At 38.4% G+C, this 20,702-nt stretch overlaps 2 long non-coding RNA genes across 2 annotated transcripts; both read left to right on the top strand.

The window, feature by feature from the left end:
* Positions 1 to 16,599: 16,599 nt before the first annotated feature.
* LOC134811679 (uncharacterized) lies at positions 16,600 to 17,986 on the top strand. Its single transcript, XR_010159838.1, has 3 exons — positions 16,600 to 16,763; positions 17,087 to 17,298; positions 17,626 to 17,986. It is a non-coding gene; the product is annotated as an uncharacterized LOC134811679 (long non-coding RNA).
* A 213-nt stretch (positions 17,987 to 18,199) lies between these two features.
* Positions 18,200 to 20,495, top strand: LOC134811565 (uncharacterized). Its single transcript, XR_010159831.1, has 3 exons — positions 18,200 to 18,356; positions 18,501 to 18,718; positions 18,910 to 20,495. It is a non-coding gene; the product is annotated as an uncharacterized LOC134811565 (long non-coding RNA).
* The last annotated feature ends 207 nt before the right edge of the window (positions 20,496 to 20,702 follow it).

Here is a 20,702-nt window from a genome sequence, read left to right as displayed (position 1 = left end):
AGGAACTTGGCTATACTTTGAAAGATTTTAAAAATGTCATTTTTGAGGCGTTTAAAATCAATTTTTGTTTTATATTGGATACACTGTATTTGGTTATATTTGATATTTTCTTTTATGTGATAGATCACTTTTTCAGTGTTTAGTTAAACGTTTGACATGTTTTAGGAGTTGTTTTTACTCTTCTGCTTTCACAAATATAGAAGCTTTATTTCGTTGAGTTTTGATCTCAGAGTTAGAAATCAAAGAGTTTGAAATCAAAAGTTTTGAAATCAGAACTGCACTCTTTTAATGCTACTTGATGGTTAACTGTCGAGTATGATTCTTTTTAACTCCTTCTTGTATTGACTGTTTCTGATCCATTTTAGATGATGAAAGTAATTCATCTTGAAGACATTGTCATTGTGTAAGGCTTTTCAGTGTATTTTGTGAGGGACATTCTTGATCAAAAAATTGAGATCAAACAAAACCACATTTAGGCTCGTCATAAGTTATGGGTTTAAGAATACCAATATATTAGGCCAAGGGGATCCAATTATAAATATGCCATCTTTGTATCATAAAATAAAAACTGTCATTTTGTGAGGCCATAACACTGTATTTTGTGAGGCTTAGGTCTCATTTTTTTGTCCATTTCTACTACCAAAATGCACTAAATCAGTTTTTTATTTGAACAGAGTAGTCTTTGATTGACATAAGTCATGGTAGAGAGTAATGGTTATTTCTGGGTTAAATCTAAATTTGATGTTGTGTCCATTCTGGGTAACAGTAGTCCGGGGCCAATGACCTCTGAACAGCAAAAAAACGTCCATATTTATGTTAAGAAATATCGATTCTATGTCATTATCATTCCTTGGAAGTGTATAATTATATGCTTTTTTCTTTATACAGTAAAGGATTAGGGTTTCAATGTATAGGGAACTAAGCTTACCAGCATGGTATTGTGGGCTGACATTTTGTGGGGACTGTCATTTTGTAAGGCCGTACCCCGTAGTGCTTTAGCGCTTATTTATTCATTAATCCGTTGTGAACGCTTTTAATAATCTTGATTTACGTAATATAGGAGGGGGTTGGGTCCTGATGACGGGGGGAGGGGGGGGGGGGGGGGGGGGGGGGTCAAACCTTGATTACGTAATATTTAGGGGGGGGCGGCCGGGGGCGGGGGGGGGGTTCGGTTTTGGATTACGGCCGTTATTTACGGAGGGGGTGGGGGGGCGGGGTAAAAATTGCCATGTGAAAGCCCCATAATACATCTTACATTATAACTCAGAGAATTCCTTTTTGTAACATGTTTGAACATGTCGACCGCCAGGTAGCAAAAATCAGACGAGAAATAGGAAGTTGCGTAGTAACCATAGTACCGGAGGATTGTTACACGCACGTCGCTCGTGCAATGATCGTTTAAGTTTTAACGTCATTTTTTATATGTTTTGTTGATATTACGCTGTTTTTAGTACCCGGGGGGAGCACCATTTTCATAGGCTTGTATCTTCGGTGGGGGAGTATTTTTTGACGCGATCTACACGTACTAAACAAAAAATACTATTAGCCTTCCTCCCAGTACCCGGGTTTTCTAATCGTAATATAATACTGCATTCTTTTACAGTTCTACTTGTAGCCGAAAACAAAGGATAATTTTATGTTATTCTCAGTATTAGAGAAGTGGAAACATATTAATTTTGACAGTGACAAGCGATAATTGAATTTTCAATTTTTAATTGGCTGAACGTGTAACTATCGAAAAACAATATATTAATCAATGATACTTATACTGACCAACATCGTCCTGGTTATTCTTGTAGTTATCAAGCTCTGTTTACGTAGAATATTTCCCACTAGTCCTTCTTACAACGATGCGATGTCTTTCAGTTCCCATGGTGCTATAATTTCTGTTTGGTATGACGGGTTAGATAATCGAAAGAGATACAAATAATATTACATGTTCATAATAGGACAAAGTCTAACTATAAGTTAGCTTCAATTCAGTTCTGGGTCGATTATTTTGCAATATATTGTCAGTATCATTTTCACGATAAAAAAGAATGATGGTAACTTACGCACTTACAGATAGGGCGAGGTAGACGAAAAAAAACACCAATGTTAAAATTAGAAAAAAGTACATGATGGGAATAAGAATTCCAAATTCATATTAGAGCATTGCTGGGTTTTCGACAATTCTTGGCCAAACATATTTCTTTTTTTATTAACTAACGAGAGATTGTGACCAGACCTTCAACATATTGCGACCTTTTCTAAAGTTAATACTCGATCCGTGAAAGTCAATAATTTGAACGGAGCAATTTTTTAACCAGTATGTTGGGGGTGTCGTAGCAACTTTTTGCAATTTTGGCAATTTTTTGGACTCTTTTTTTGGAAAATTTTGAAAAATCAAAAAAAGGATATTAACCCCCAAACGTCTTCAAAAATTGGGCTCATCCTAATATGATGGTGTTTCACCCTCAAAAAGTACGTTCTTTCTATTACCCGAGATATTCTATGAATCGTAGTGTTATTTTTGAATGTTACCAATGAAATGAACCGGCCTATCGAATACACAGACATTGAAAAAGATCTTGGTGCGTAATATCCAATAGTAAGTTAGATTGGTCACATAACTGTGATATGTATACTCTAAGGATAGTCAGAGGTTTAGGCCTTCCTAAAAAGAACATGTTACATCACCAAGGAACACTAAATAAACGTCGGGCCTCTATCTATCTCAGGTTTAGAAGTTCCATTTCGACCACTGCACAATTGTTGGCGGCCTCATTCAGAAACCTCGGTGGGAGAGAAACTTGAATCGATACAAAAAAAAGGTATCACGTGGATCCTTATGTTATTTACTTGAGCCTTAGGGACAAAAAAGGTATTTCATAGCGTGTAAGGGAACTATATCCTTCCACTCATATATTCGGTAAGGTTTGATTACAAAGGATATATTATCTTTTCATTATATTTTTTCTGACATGTAGATAGGTTGACATGCCACTTACTTACGACGTTCAAGGGACGTTGGTTAAGGCGTCACATCAGGACGATATCGTATGATTAGTGATCATTTCTCCTCAAGATCCACAAAACTTACGTCAAGCCAGACCAGATGTTCAGGCTATCTAAGTCTTACTTTTTACAGAGCACACATTCTTTGGAATAAACTCTTATGAATTAAGGGAAATCTCAAGGCCATCCCGTGTTTAAAACCCATTTAAATTAAGTACTTGGAAGTTCAAACGACATATCACATCCTCTGACAGTTAAACCATTTACCTTCTGTAACTATATAGTAAAATAACTTGATCATCGAGTATTAATTAATAAAAATATGTTAATAGAGTGTGTTTTATCTTATGATTTATGGTACATTGTATTTATTATATTTATTTTTTCGGCTGTAACCTTATTCGTTCCATGAATAAACCTAGCATGCCTTGGATGCGCATCGTTTCATTATAGGGCATTTAAGGCCGGCCCGATGTCCGATGTAAATGCTTTTGATCAGAGTTTATGGTCAACTGTGTATCGGTGTCCATTATTTGTTTACACTCGGTCTTGTCAAGGCATGTAAGTCATTCGGCGATACTTTTCTTTGCAATAAATGATGTATTGCTATTTGTGTAACCTATTGACAGTTTATTTGATTAAATAATAAAAAAAAATTTTCTGTTTACCTAGTAAATAGCTCTCAATAAATTTTAGGAAATCGTACTCCGACCAATCTTCGGTCCAAAACCACATACCAACTATTTTTTTCGGCAACATTGTTATATGGTTTTACACCGAGTTTTGGTTCAGACGATATAAATTTTACAATGATGTTTACTTCATGTTTCTCTCTCCAGCTGCAGTCCTGGTGCTTGCTACTGCAAGCAAGAGGGCTCTGGTTAGAGCAATATAATTTATATTACTGCTTCTCGGATCACGTAGTAATAATCCATATTCATGATTTTGTTATAATATTACGCTTTAACCCCTTTTATCTGATGCATGATGCTTGACAATACTTCCTTATGACAAAATATTGATTAACGGTGTCAACCCTTCCATATCGTTGCTTTGCGGATCTCGTTTTCGTCTTCGATCCTTAATTGACGATGTCAATTCATCGCAGCTAGCTCGTCGAGGCCCAGTAGCGCATTTTGCCGATCTAGTGAGGTGTGGTACGTGCGAGAAGCATAAAGGTGTGGTTGCGATAAGGATTATTGAGTGCGCGGCGTGGCCCAGTAACGCATCACGCTACAACTTTGATCTCTTTTTCGATACAATTAAATTGCTTACCCTCTTATCTAGTTCCATGGGCAAATTTTCACTTAAATATTTTTGACCATTGTTAATGATCTGGCCCGGCGCGCGCTACTTGGTAGCACTTGCCATCGAGAAGAAAGCGGCGCGCGCTACTTCGAAGAAATTTAGACGAGTAACATCCGTCAAATAAAATTTTCCCGAATTTTTTTGATTCACTCAAATTTTTTAGCTAAAAAAATTGTTGCTCGATTGTGCTCACTTATTAAATTTTTCCCATTAAAATAATATAGTCGGTGTGATCGTAATCGATATTATAATACCTTCCGGGAATTATATCCACTAAAAGTCTCCGACACTGAGAGCTGATAATTTGCCGACATATCCCGCAAGGGAAGCCAAGGTATTATCAGCATAGACCTCAGACTGGCTGGCGGCAAGTTGTAAAACAAATAACACTGGCGTTCTATATATTAGACACTATATTGTATCATGCGCACGTATCGGATTACACCCCTTCCAATTAGGAACCGGAAAATATTATAATACAATAATACCTTGGCTGCTTCGGGCCGCTCGTGATAATTCCCGACAGCTTGCTGGAGGGAATTTGCGGCCCGAAGCAGCCAAGATATTATTTCTTATAATATTTTCCGGTTCCTAATTGGAAGGGGTGTAATCCGATACGTGCGCATGATACAATATAGTGTCTAATATATAGAACGCCAGTGTTATTTGTTTTACAACTTGCCGCCAGCCAGTCTGAGGTCTATGCTGATAATACCTTGGCTTCCCTTGCGGGATATATCGGCAAATTATCAGCTCTCAGTGTCGGAGACTTTTAGTGGATATAATTCCCGGAAGGTATTATAAGAAATAATATCTTGGCTGCTTCGGGCCGCAAATTCCCTCCAGCAAGCTGTCGGGAATTATCACGAGCGGCCCGAAGCAGCCAAGGTATTATTGTATTATAATTGCATTTTGTAGTCCCGCAACCAAGTTTCTGTTTGTGTTTGTGTATCCTAATCTAAACTCAAGTGGCTGCAGTCCTGAACCTGCCCGACACCACCGTATCGATTACTGTGTGCAAATTATTTGCCTATCAAACCCATACAGTTAGTTTGTAATGCAGCTAACCATAGAAGTGTATCTGATGATATTTTGAACTTGGAGCTGCAAGGCCAAGGGTGATTTTCAAAATATTGAGTTTTTGAAGGGTTATTTTTATATAGGGTCATTGTGACATTATGTGTATACAGTTTGAAACAAATTATTTCATATTGAATTTTTATATAGGGTCAATGCTATATTATGTGTATATTGTTTGAATAATTCTACACCATGTGTATCATGAATTCGATGAATTCGAGCTCTTTCCAGAAACTGGCAGGCCCTCCGACTTCATGGTTATACCAGATGTGGCACCTATATCTCAAAATAGGAACAGCCAGGACAAAATCACCAATAGACATAAAAATCTTTTGCTTGACCTTTGTGGATCGCAAAACCTCTTGATCCTTAATGGACATACCATTGGTGACTCTGCCGGAAAATACACATGCTTCAAATGGAACGGAAACAGCGTGGTGGACTACTTCATTGCATCAACATCCTTTCTTCACCGTGTCAAGTCCCTCTCAGTGGGCGAGCATACTCTGTTCTCCGACCACAATCCTGTTCTACTCAGTCTCTGGCATGGAGCCCCTCAAAGGAATAGTCGAGCTCCCAATAGCAATTATCAGGAAGCTCCTTTTCGTTACCGGATCACAGAAGACAGTCTAGTCAACTTCACACACTCCTTTGAACAGCCTGAGTTCATCCAAAGAATCTCCCAGCTAACCAAAGATGCCGAATCCGCCCCAAAAACCCATGAGGCAGTCGAAGCACTGAATAGGCACATTACAGAACTTATAAATGATGCCGCTAAAAATGAGCTTGAAATCTCTAAACAGACCCAGAATCCAAAACCCAAGTTCGATTCATGGTTTGACGGCAAGTGTCACACCGCACGACGCCTCTTCAAGCGGTCAATAAAGATTGTCGATAATAACCCTGACAATCAAAGGATCAAAGCTCGACACCGTGCTAACTGCAGAGGATATCGAAAGATTGTCAATAAGAAACGGGATGACTTCTCCAATAGTCTTAACAAAAAGATTAAAAACGGTAAAACCATATCCTGGAGAGACTTCAAAAAGCTTAAGAGCTACAAGAAGGAAGAAGTCCAAACTGACTCAGAGCAACTTAAAACCTTCCATCAGTTCTACGCTGAGCTCTACTCTGACACTCATCCAACTGTAGACTCTCTCACCAAAAGAGCTCTCCTCGAAGAAGCCAACACCCTAGCCGAGGGATCTGCCCCCAATGAGTCGCTGAACAGCGCATTTACACTGGGTGAGCTGAACGCTGCACTAGGCAAACTAAAATCCGGCAAAGCATCTGCTTTTGACCACATAAGCAATGAAATGCTCAAGGGTTTGAACGTGAAAATGAGGTCCCTCCTCCTTAAACTCTTCAATCTGTGCCTTGAGACAGGAACCTACCTCTGGAGCAAAAGTGTGATCACACCGATTCACAAAAAAGGGTGCATCAGGAACCCTGACAACTATAGAGCAATAGCAGTATGTAGCTGTATTGGGAAACTGCTCTCCACGATGCTGCTATCTCGGCTTGTCACTCACCGCCAAATCTCTCATCCAGATCCACCTAATCAAGCAGGCTTTACCAAAGGAAGTCAATGTAATGACCATATATTCACGCTGATGTCCACAATCGAAAAATACAAGAAAGTGAAAAGTAAAATATATGCAGTGTTCATTGATCTCCGAAAAGCGTTTGATCTAGTGTGCAGACAAGCCCTCCTGTTCAAACTAGCCTGCTATGGCGTCAACGGCGGCTACTACGACATCATCAAAGACATGTACAGTAAATCAGAGGGTCATATCAAGATGAATGGTAAAATCAGTGAAGCATTCAAGATCCTCAAAGGGACTGAACAAGGACATCCACTCAGCCCCGAGTTTTTCAAAGTCTACTTTAAAAAGCTTTCTGACCTCCTCAATGAAGCCGTTGTGAACTGCCCAACTCTCGCTGGTATCTCAGTGACTCACCTAGCGTGGGCTGATGATCTAGTAATCCTCGCCCTAGATCCTGAATCACTCCAAAAGTTGCTTTCGATCATTGGGGACTACTGTATCGAATGGGGTCTGGAAATCAACATCTCCAAAACCAAATTCATGGTCTTCAACGGTAAAGGACCTGACATTCCAAACTGGCGTCCTTCTATTCATGACAGAGATATAGAGATGGTCTCCAGCTACTGCTATCTTGGAATCATTATAAGCAGCACAGGGAAATTTCGGCAGGCAACTGACTCTCTCTACCGTAAGGGACTCGGAGCTTACTTTAGCTTGAGAAGCACCATAGACCGGAGATACATTGACGCATCATGCCTTAACAAACTATTTGACACCCTTGTCAAGCCTATTCTACTATACGGTTGTCAAGTTTGGGCCCCAGTTCTACCCACCGTCAGTAAGGTCCTCTCTTGCTTCAGCAAGTTTCACAACCTTGATCATGCAGTCTCCCACATCGCAAAACAGAAACTGGAGCAAGTGCACCTACGTCACCTCAAATACCTTCTTGGTATTAACAGAAGGGCAGTCAATGCTACAGCCTGGGGAGAAACTGGCTCATACCCAATTATAATTGAGATGTTGAAACTGAGTACTAAATACTTCAAAAGAGTTATGAGCCTTCCCTCAACACAACTGGTCAAAGCTGCAATGACTGAGCAGATTAACCTCAAATTGTCATGGTTTGTAGGCATCGAATCAGTTATCAAGTCATTTAACAACATCGACCTTCCTGACAGGAATTCATCATCGTTGCTCAGCGCAACCTTCCTCGCGGACTCCTGCAGCCCTGAATTGATGACAGAGAACCTGCGAAAACTATTCCGTGATTCCTGGGGTTCTCTTGTGAAAGATTCTAGAAAGCTATCATTCTACAGTGAAGTCAAAAAAGAATTTGGATGGGAGCCATATCTAAACCACGCTAGGTCTTTCCAGGACAGAAGGGCAACCACACAGATTCGGTCCAGTTCTCATCACCTTAGAATTGAAAGGGGGAGGTACGACAAAACTCCACTTGATGAAAGGACCTGTAACTATTGCGAGCTGAACATCAACCAGCTAATCATCGAAGACGAGAACCATATGCTCCATTCCTGCCCCCTAGGGAAAGTTCCAAGGGACAGATTTCAAAGCCTCAGTGGAAATCTAGTCAGCATTGACGGAAATGGTAGCTTCAATCTTGCCTCCACGTTTATCTCGCAACCCGATTGCATGGACAAACTCAGCGATGAGGACGTAAGTTTGATCAAACTCTCGACCAGCACCATTAATAAAATCTACAGACTAACCCTCAACTTCAAAGAAAGTCTAAATGTAGATAACTAGCTTCCTCTTTCAGTCCTTCCTTTCTTCCTTTCTTTTTTTCCCCTTTTTCTTTCCGCCTTTTTTTCTTTTCCAGCTTTGGATCTGTGACGGATGTGATGGATTTCTTGCGGTCACTTTTATCCCTACATGGGCTCCCGGCCGTGCGTCCATGTAGGAGCCGTGGGGCCTTCCGAGTGATAGAGTTACAGTGACTGTTAGTAGGGAAAGTATGAAGGCTATATCAGTAGACACAATTACCGAACGCAGGGCATTGGCTCGACCTCCAAGACAGGGTATCCGTGAGGACCCTGGTCGTAATCAGCTCTGCACTGCTCCAGTGTATCCTGATGCCTGAAATCTTGGACACTGCCTACGTACGGGGTAGACAGCCACTGATGATTTTGTCTGTGAGTTTTTCATCACTTCCTGACATGAGTCAGACCTCAGCTGGATCCTTCCTGTTTAGCTTTTTCTGAGCTTCCCGCTCGACCTCCTTCTTCAATCATCATCATCAGTTAGAGCTGCCGTGCTCTCGAACTTTCCCTTCACACTCCACCACGGCACCTCCTTCGAGGCCTCTTGCCAGGTAACACCAGCTCTCAGACATAGGCAAGCTTACCGCGCACGGCGTTTTTTCTTTTTTGTTTCGTCCTTTCCGTGTGTGCCGTTTTGTGCCACCCTCTCTGCTGTTCCTGCGCAATTGCGCTCATTCGCTCTTCAATGGGCTGTTCATTTGACAGAGTTACTGGCTGGCACTCCAAACATCTTCTCACTCACAATCACCATCAATCAAATTCAAAATTATGCAATCAATCACTATACATCCACGATCATATGATCAAAACACAAAACTTTGTTATATACTGTTTCTGTTTGAGATTTGAATAACGTTACTGTAATGTTTCAAATTATATTTTAAATGTTCAAATGTTCAAAATGGGTGAAAAAAAAATCTGATGATATTTTAGAACTCGAAATTTGGGAGAGTATTTGGCACTTAAACTTCAACCCTGCCAAGTGTAAAGTAGTCCATATTAATCTGAATAATAATCCTAACTCGAATTATATTGTAAATGGAGTAGAACTAGAAGTATCTGCACAGGAAAAAGATTTGGGTGTTATTACTCATAGCTCCTTGCTTTGGAATGAACAGATAAAAGCATGTATTTCTAAAGCAAATCGTATGATCTGCTGGATTGTAGGGAACTTAGTTATTAGAGAAAAGGTTGTAATGATAGCTATTTATAAAGCTTTGATAAGACCTCATCTTGAGTATTGTGTCCAATTGTGGAATCCAGTTGCGGCTCATGGAAGTTGGGGGACTGTTTTGGAGCTGGAGAGCGTCCAGAGGCGGTTTACCCGTCTTATTGATGAGGTGGGTACTCTTCTATACAGCCGTAGACTAGATATCCTCAATTTGACATTTGACAATTCTGGCAGAGCGGCGAATACGTGGGGCAGTGGCGTAACGAAGGGCCCCGCTGACCCCGCTGTGCAGGGGGGTGCCGTCTTAGGGGGGCGCCAAATCGTCGTTAGAATGTGGGACAATTTCGAAAACTTAACTAAAGTACTAGCAAAACTGCGCGTTTTGCTCTAGATACACACTTTTTTAGAGATTTTACCGGCGTATCCTCTAAAATCAACTAATTTGTTCAATTTTAGGGAGGGGCACCAAAAGGGGAGAGGGTGTCAACAGGGGGGCGCCTTTTCGGCGGGGGGGGGGGGGGGGGGGGGGGGGCGCCAACAGGCAACGTTACGCCACTGACGTGGGGACCTTATCGAAGCTTTTAAAGTAACACCTAGTTTCAACCAATAGGTGTAATAAGAGCTAGAGCGTAACTAAAGTTAAGAGTCTCCAGTCTTCTTTTCTTCCGGAGCAAGTCATTCCTTACTGGAACAAACTCCCTTCAGATGTCAAGAACTGCTCGACAGTTTTAAGCTTTAAAGTTAGATTGGAAGGATTTAAGAAAGAAATGATTTCTAAAAACAGTGTAAATGATTTTTATTTTTGGAATGTTTAGAATGAAGTTTTAGGGAAAATAGAAGGACCCAGTTATTTAAGCAATAATAAATAAATAAATACAACATTTATAAACCGCCTTATAGCTAAATCATATAACTCGATATAATTTAATCCTGGAGATAAACTCCAGTGCTTTCTAAAGCGGCTCTTACAATAACTGAGCTTAGTTTAATTGAAAATTGGACATGACAAGTTCATTTTACCTATGTAAATGCAAAATCAATCAAATGCTAGAGAAAAGAAGTATGTTTTAAGTTTGGTCTTGAAAGATGTAACTGACTCAGCTGATCTTATGTCGTATGGCAAGGAATTAAATACTTTAACTGCACAGTGACTAAAAGCTTTCTCTGTGTTTACATAGTTAGGAGAGGGCGGAAAACTAAGGTAAAAATAATCATTATCAAGACGTACATTTTTAAAACTTTGCTGCCTAGGAGATATCAACTCTTTTAAGTAAGGAGGAGCTATATTATTTAAACACTTGTAGGCAAGTAGGGCAATCTTAAAATCTATTCTAAATCTCCTTTGAGACGGGTAATGACGCAGACTCTGAACAGGTTGGATCGGGTGGTATGGACAGTGATCAGTTCAGAAGTGAAATGAAAGATTTCAAAGTTGATATCCTTAAAAGTGTTCATGATGCTATTGATGCTAAGCTTGGTCCATCAGGGCCCCAAAGTTCTAACTCTCAAAAATTCCTTATGTCCGATCTATTTACTAACAAGTCGCAGGAAAGACAGCAGGAGGTATTCCAGGCATCTACCATGGGCAGTCCTCCACAGATGCAGCAATTGGCACCTCGTCCTAGGATCCAGTCCAAGAGTTCAGTGCTTATATTATCTCCCCCTGAAGATGTCACATCTGAGTCCGCTGAGTCCGTTTGCAATAATGTATGTGAGAAATTGTCATCAGTACAAACGGACTTTGTAAAGGTTAACAAATCCAATAACTCTATCGCTATTGGTTTTCCTGATTCAGAGGCAAGGCAAAATGCTACTCAGTTGATTGATGAAGATTCTTCAAAGGGATATACTTTGCGTGAAGCAAAGAAGATGTATCCAAAGTTAACAATAGAGAACGTCCATAGGGACGATGCCTTCCGCAGACTTACAGCAGACGATGATGATAAACTAAGAGATAAGTGCAGATCGCTACTGAAACCGTCCATCTTGGCCAAAAATGACGGAGTACGCAAGCTTGTGGATGCTGGTCACAAATTGGAGGTTGTGTACATGTCACGTTTTACTGAAAATAGCAAGTATTTCACATTTGCACTTAAAGTCTCTCCTGCTATCCGATCTTGCATCATGAATGACCAAGGAAGAGCTCTTTATTTTGGAAATACCTGCCATCCTGTGTCCGATCGAGTTCATGTTGTTTCTTGTTACCATTGTCAAGGAATTGGTCACACTTCTACAAACTGTCCTACCAAGGTTGATGATCCAACTTGCTTCCGCTGCTCAGGAAACCACCTGTCTAAAGATTGCAGTAACAAGTCCAAAAGTGAAGCAAAGTGCTGTGCCAGGTGCAAAAACTCGAAGAATCCCAGTGATAAAGCACAGCACAAGTCCCATAATGCAGCATCAATGGAGTGTCCAATCATTGCCAGAGAGATGCAGAGGCTAATGATGAATACAGAATATGACTCAAAAAACATGATGTGACACCAGGACACCATCACAGTCCACCCCATATCCATGCTCTGAAAATGGCAACCTTTAATGCAAGATCCATTTGCAACAAAACGGTATCTGTACTAGAGCTACTGAGAGAAGAGAACGTGGATATATGCTTCCTGACAGAGACTTGGCTGAGAGTTGATGATAAGGCCAAAATCGCTGAGGTGAAAGACCACAAATATGATATTATTAGTGCTCCAAGACGTGGGAGAGGTGGCGGTGTTGCCTTCATCTATGACCCAAAGGTTGTCTCTCTGACAAGAAACAGTGTGAAGTTTAGTTCCTTTGAGGTTTTGGAAACTGTCTTCAGAGCAAAATCTCACTTGATCAGATTTTGTGTCCTTTATCGATCAACTCAAGTTTCTTCTCATAAGAAATATCAAGAAACCCGAAAGAAATTGTTTCTTGAACAGTTTTCTGATTACATGGATACCTTGATAACTAAATCTGGTATTCCTATATTAGCAGGGGATTTCAACTTTCATGTAGAGGATCCAGACTATTGGGCTATACAATTCATGGCACTCTGTCATTCAAAAGGCTTGAAGCAGCATGTTTCCTCACCAACACACATCTCTGGCGGCACACTGGACCTAGTGCTAACATTGGAATCACCGGCTGACAACTTAAACATCACAGAGCTTGAAATTGTGGAAGACACGGGCACAACGTCAGATCACTTCCTGGTTAAGTTTAGTGCACCCGAGATTGATGTGTCATCAAAGCAGCCAAGTAAGGAACAAAAAACAGTTCGTGAGTTTAGCAAAATTGATATTGATGCTTTCAAAGCTGACATTGTACTCCACATGCCATCTCCATCCCAGCTAACTAGTTTAGATGACGCAGTCGACAAATACGATTCTGTTATATCCTCAGTTCTTAATAAGCATGCACCAGCTAAGAACATCTATTTTATACCTGGTCGTAGTGACTGGTGGAATGAAAACTGCAATGATGCCCGTAAAAAGCGCAGAGCTGCTGAAAGACTCTGGAAGAAGCATAAAAGTATGGCTGATGCTCAAGATTATAGAGAAATCTATAGGGAAGCTTGTGTAGATACTACCTTAATCATCTCTAGAGAACGGAATCGCTATTATGAGAAACGACTTACAGATGCTAAAGGAGATCCAAAAGCTACATACAGAATTATAAATAACCTTCTGGATAAAGATCTTTCTCAGAAGTCCCCTTCTGGGCCCACGCATCAAGCAGTTGCAGAAAGTCTCAAAAACTACTTTGACGATAAAGTAAAGAAGATTTATGGGTCTATCTCAGAGGAAAGCCTGTCCAGTGCTGATAGTCAATCTGACGACAAACCTTGTGTAAAAGAGTTAGAGATGCCTAATGATACACATAGTTCTCTACCATGCTCTGCTACAGCTTTCAGATTAGTTACTCGATCAGAGGTTCTTTCCCTGATTACTAAGACGATGAATAATAAGTCGTGTGAACTCGATCCTCTTCCAACATGGCTCCTCAAGCACTGTCTCGATGAATTGCTCCCTCATATCACCCTCATAGTTAACCTATCCCTCCAAGAGGGCTATTTTCCACATGCTCTGAAGTCTGCTATAGTACGACCAGTCCTAAAGAAAGCCTCTCTAGATGCAGACGACTTGAAAAGCTATAGACCTGTGAGTAACCTCAGTTTTATTTCCAAGGTTATAGAAAAGTGTGCCCACTCACAGTTTTCCGAGTACCTAAATAAGAACAATCTTTTCGCAGCAAATCAATCAGGTTACCGGAAAAACATGAGCTGTGAAACTGCAGTGCTCAAGGTACATAATGATATACTCCTCCAAGTTGACAAGAAGAGTCATACTGTTCTTCTTCTTCTTGACTTGTCAGCTGCATTTGATACCATCAATCACAAAAGACTTTTGAGACGACTCGAATATAGCTATGGATTTAGTGGTATTATTCTTCAATGGGTTGCAAGCTACCTGTCAAATCGATCCTTTATCGTTGGTGTTAAGGGTGAATATTCCTCTCTCTGTGACCTCGAGATTGGAGTTCCTCAGGGCTCAATTCTTGGTCCTATATTTTTCATCCTTTACACTAAACAGCTACAAGATATTGCAAGTATGCATGGTCTCCAAATCCATCTATATGCTGATGATACTCAGATATACTTCTCATTTGATCCTAAGAAAGACATGGACATTGAATCTATGAAGAGCAAATTGAAAGAATGTTTCGAGCACATCAAATCATGGATGAGTGAGAACTACCTGAAACTCAACGACAATAAAAGTGAGATAATCGAGATCTCTACAAACTCCAAAGCTCCAAAACAAGTTGAATTCAATCTTGACAGCATATGCTCCATTAAACCTACCAAGTCAGCAAAGAATCTGGGATTCATTTTTGACAACCATCTCAATTTAGAGGCACAGATCAACAACGTTGTCAGAGTTTGCTATGTAAATCAGCGAAATCTTGGCAGAATAGGTTCCAAACTGAGTAAGGAGCTCAAAATCCAAATGGTACATGCTTCAATTCATTCCATTCTGGACAATGGAAATGCTACTTATGGTGCCCTTTCTGAACGACTTCTCCAGAAACTTCAAAAAGTGCAGAATACTGCTGTGAGATTCATATTCGGACTTCATGGGAAGTTGAGACAGGAGCCCATCACACCCTATATGATTGAATTACACTTCTTACCTGTAGCAATGCGAATCAAATTCAAGATAGCGTTACTGGTTTTCAAGTGCCTAAACGATTGTGCTCCTGAATATCTAAGGACAATGGTCAAAATTAGGGACACTAGTAAACATCATGTCAGAATGGACCATGACTTCTTCCTACTGGAACGCCCTCCTTTATCAAGGCTGAGGGCTACAGCTGGTGCTTTCTCTCACACTGCTCCTAAAATCTGGAATACACTTCCCTACTCACTACGCTCCATCTCTCGACTAGATGTTTTCAAGAAGGCTCTCAAGACCCATCTATTTCATCAAGCCTATCCTGTATGTGCGAACAGTATTTTTGGTGATTCAGTAGTCATGGACGCAGGACTTTAAGATCAATCTACAATTTATAAATTTGAATTTTTGATTAGAAAAGGGACTACTAAAGTACTAAGGTAAATTTATCTGCACCGCTTTGTTGGCCAGTATCAACTCCATTTTTTGGACTTTGGTCGCTTATACGGCCTAAGCGGTATACAAATAAAGCGTTATTATTATTATTATATTATCTAACTGGTAGAAAATGAACTTTCTTAAGTAGTGGAGTAGTGTGTGCCTTTCTTCCTCTCCCGAAAATAAATCTTACAGCAGAATTTTGCACCTTCTGTAAACGACTTAAATCATAAGAGCTCAGTCCAAAATATACGCTATTGCAATAATCAATTCTAGAGAGTACTAGAGCATGAACAAGCTGAATCTTAAGGTTAAAAGACAGTTTTGATGCAATAAACCACAAATTTCTGATCTGAATATTACATGCTTGAACCACTGACGTAATCTGATCACTCATTGAAAGATAACTGTCCAAATACAGCCCAAGACTCTTCACAGTTCCACTAACAACATGTGGCTCTTGATCCTTAACAATCTGTAGAGAGGCTGGAATATTTTTTGAGTCAAATTTAGAGGATATAACGATGACTTCAGTCTTAGAAGAATTCAGTTGAAGGAAATTTTTTGTCATCCATTTCTTGATATCAGACATACAGTGTTTCATATTGTGCTCTAGCTGTGATGGGTCATCAGAATCAAGAGTGAAATACAGCTGGGTGTCATAATGAGAGACATAATGAATATCTTTGATTTCATCCTTTTGTGGCAAAGAAGCGTTTTATAAATCTTTATTCCACTGGGAAGTATTAATGAATAATTTATAGATAATGTATTAGATTTTATTAATTAATGAAATTGAATTTGATAAATTATTAATGTTGATGAAAAAATATATTTATTTAAATTATTTTTTTATTTAGTGCAATGATATTATGTAGACACTTGTGATGATGTTATGGGGATCATTGTCCCTAGTTTTTCAGAATTAATCATCACCTATAGACAGCATGAGAGTAGGGCGTAGGCCCTGCCATCTCGAAGTGATAATAATAATTAAATGTTTCGCAGATTGGCAATTGATCGGTGTAGTTGGTGTTGTACACACTGCACTGATAATGATATCACGTTGAACGTGTAATGTAAATATAGTGTGGATATATGGGAATATATATTCTAAATAATTGATAAATAGTTAAGGTGTTGAGTGCACAACATGCACATATACATTGTGAGACATGGACAAACCCTTGCCAATGTTGAACGGCTTATTGCAGGCCACCAAGATTTTCCTCTTACTGAGATGGGGGTAGATAACTCTGTCAGGACTGGACAGTTGTTGAATAGGACAACTTTTAACAAGGTAAAGCTTCTCATCATAATAATTTAACTTAAAATGAATCCTGCCTCTCAAACCAATAAGTTGTCCCAAATAACAGCATGTGCTCACCACTGCTTCCTTTTGGAGTCAAAATCATTAATTGGTAAGTAAAAAAGGTATTTTGTACAGATGAGAAATTTTCACACTGCATAATAGTATACATTATTGTTGATGCAGTCCTTCAGCCAACCCTCACATTGTTTTTTTCGCAAATCATAAAATTTCAGGAAAGTCAGCATATAATTTTCTTGAAATTGTGAGGTTGTGGATCACAATACTAAAATTACATAAATTATACTTTTTAGATACACTGTAGTGACCTTGGGAGGACAAAAGACACTCTTCTTAACATCGGCCATACTAGTGCAACCTTTGATAAGCGCTTGAGAGAGCGTGATTTTGGAGTTTGGTCTGGGAAACTTTGGTCAGAATATATTGATGCCAGCAAAGATATGAAAGATGGTATTTTTCTGCATGATTTGCCTGGAGTTGAATCCAATGAAGAAATGAACATAAGGTGAACCACCAGACAGGGTCTAAAATCGTGCCCTGAAAATCATGTCAAAAAATCTATCTTTTCCTACATTTTTTGAGTAATCATCCTGAAACTTTCAGGATATATTCCAAAATTTTGAAATTAACCTTAAGAATCTTTTTATTCGATTTTGAAAATACCTTCATTTTTGTTAAGATTCAACTCTGCCTCAAGTGTATAGTGATTCATTCTTTTTCCCGAAACTGTTCAAAGGAAATAGACAATATTAGTTTGCTCTTGGTACCGTTGATTGATATACTGATACTGTTGCATAATACATGTACATAATCAATTATACTTGTTTTTCAGGCTAAAAGACTTCTTGGCTGATCTAGTGAATATGCATGAAAAGAGTCCCCATAATGAGAATGTTCTCATTGTATCTCATAAAGGAACGATAAGAGCACTTGTTTGTCTTCTACTTAAAAACTCCAGTTATGATGCTCATAATGTACAATCAACTAATTGTCCAATAGGCTACAATTGTGTGTCACATTTTGAATTAGAAATAAGTGATAAAACAATACAAAACTGTAAAGTATTGAAGCTTTTCGACTGCAGTCATTTGATCTGAGATTGACTTCTTTCCATATTTTTTGTGTTGTTATGTTTCTAGCTTAATACTATTTATACACGTTTTATCGTCACAATAAATTATTTTTAGAGCAATTATTGAACAATGTTTGTAACCTTCCTGCAACTTTTTTTCTAAATCTGTATTACAATTCGAATCCGCAAAAAGTCACAAACGATTGATTAAGCATCAGTTAATTAACCACCATCTAAGTATACCATAGCCACATCCCATTCTCTGTACTACAGTACTAAAGCAAAATTCTCACAATTTACTGCAGTATGCTAAATTATGATGAATAATTATTCCAGTGATGAAAGTTAGTTTATATGTTGTGCGTCATGGCCAAACACATGCTAATGCTAGAGGTGTTCTTCAAGGACATCAAGATTCTCCTCTCACTGCTCTAGGAGTCCAAAGTTCAGCAAACACAGGGAAAGCTCTACAAGAAATAAATTTCAGTGTGGTAAGATTAATTGCAATGAAAACCATTTTTTTCACCAGGTCTAAACCTATGTTAAATAGAATCTGCTGAATCTGTCGATGAAAGACAATTGAATAACCTTGGCCTTGGTTTAGCTGCTTTTTTAATAGAATTTTCAACGACCAGGTATTCAGCAGTGATCTGGGGAGGGCTCAAGACACTCTCTGTCAAATCGGCTACAAAACTCCAGACAAGTTTGACAAGAGGTTGCGGGAGCGTGATTATGGGTCCTGGTCAGGGAAACCCTGGAAAGAGTACAAGAATGCAACCAAGTGCAATAATGGGGAGTCTACTGAATACCACCATCTTCCTGGTGTCGAGACGGATGATAAATTACAGAAAAGGTTTTATAAAATGGAATTATTTTAACTTATTTATTGAATGAATTGTTTTTAGTTTGGTCAAAAATAAATGTTATGAAAATATACTGTTTTTAATTATATACTGAGGTCTAGCTAATAATTGTTGATCTGAACTGCGAACATGCCCCCAAAATGAAAACACATTCCTTTAAAAAAACTATACATCTCATCAGATGGAGTGAATTTCTTTATGAAATGATAAAGAATTTCAAGGACAGTACACCAGAAAACAACGCCCTCATAGTCACCCACGGAGGTATGATACGAGTGATAACAAAACACCTGCTGCAATTCTCGTCCCGACCCCTGGGACTGAACCTCGCGCACTGTGGTATTGGCAACAATAGCATATCAGTGTTCGAGTTGGAAGTCTCTGATGCTGAAATAGTTAATTGTGATGTTGTTAAAGTATTTGACTGCAAGCATTTGCAACGGTCTTGCTGATTTGGGAGGTTACACATTTTTATTTTTCCAGAATTTGTTGCTACCTAATGTTTATTTATTATCTGGAATATTTCTTTTATATTCAGAGGATTTTAATATGAACTCATATTCCGTTTGGATTCATTTTTCAAGTTTTGTACCGTTGAAGGTTATCATTCAACACTGAAATTAAAATCTTTTCCTAATTTATATATATTACATTGCATTCTTATGTTATTAAATAGGCTGATTTAAAGTTGAAATAACTAAACACAAATTTATTGTACAATATAATAGTAATTCCTGCACTGTTCTAAAGCAATGTTTTTGAGCACTTACTTTGAATCTCTATCATAGTTTTGAATTTATTCTTTATCATAGTTTTAAATTTAATCGTTTTATGAGATTCGCGATTAGTATTTAGTAGTACTAAAATTAACATGTATAATTAATATACGTTATAAATGTAATTTCAATGTTTTGTTCTTCGTTCAAGCGCAAATCAATGAATGCGGCATATTAAATAATGATATTCTGTGCCATTTTCAAAAGATTTTTGGATAAAAACTAATAAACTCACCTTTGGGTTTGTCAATTAGTGGGATTAGTTTACATTAACCTATGGCTCTATGGTTCACAAACAATATCTTTGTAGTTCTTAGAGATCAAATTTCTTTACTAAGTAGGGTAAATTGGTATAACTGGTGATGTAGTTTTAAAATTAAATAGATGATACAAGTGATGATATATATGTTATTATGTATTAAATATTACAACGGGCTGTTTAGTTATCCTTTGTTCACTTGGTATTAACTTTAATAATTTATTCTTTGAATCAGTTCTCTAAATGTTTTAAATACACTACAGAAGCGAAACTTATTATAATTTCTAAATTTATCGATTAGATAGCACGTGGTGTGGAATGGAATTTGTAGAGCCCGAACCTTTTATTATTTACAACAATTAAATTACAACAATACTTTTATTATGGATTGACTTTGTTTTATCTTATTGTTAACTGAACTAAAGCTAACAAGTAGTATGATACATAATTATCGGAGAGATTTTATCGAGGAAAGTTAAAATATCTGGTTTAAAAGTTATTTAAGTCATTTTTAGACGTTTGTGTCAATAATTACTATCTGTACTGAGCTTCAGTGTTCTTTTTGTAATGAAGATATATATGTTAGTACCTGTGTGCTATTACCTTATGAGCAGCTATTAAATGTCATAACACCAGTTCACCTCTATGTATCTTACTTAGGGATTAAATAATTGCCGCATTAATCTTTTAATGTTCATATTTATTAGGGCAGGCTCCCTCTATTAAAAATTCATGATATTGGCTATCTTTGAAGTGTGATCTACACCCATAAAAATGTGACCTAAAGAGGTGAACCCTTGTATTTATATATAATATAATAAACATTATAATTATATTTTAGTTTAAGATCATTGATTTTTGAATATTTCTATTGAAGGAATTTATCAAAGTTAGTAAAAACTATTATTTGGTGGCTTTTTGATCAAATTTTCGTAACGA

Source organism: Bolinopsis microptera, chromosome 2 (genome assembly GCF_026151205.1).
Source record: "Bolinopsis microptera isolate Bmic1 chromosome 2, MBARI_Bmic_1.0, whole genome shotgun sequence".
Classification (NCBI taxonomy): domain Eukaryota; kingdom Metazoa; phylum Ctenophora; class Tentaculata; order Lobata; family Bolinopsidae; genus Bolinopsis; species Bolinopsis microptera.
Note: the sequence above shows the minus strand (reverse complement) of the source record. Positions and strands in the feature narration are given on the sequence as shown.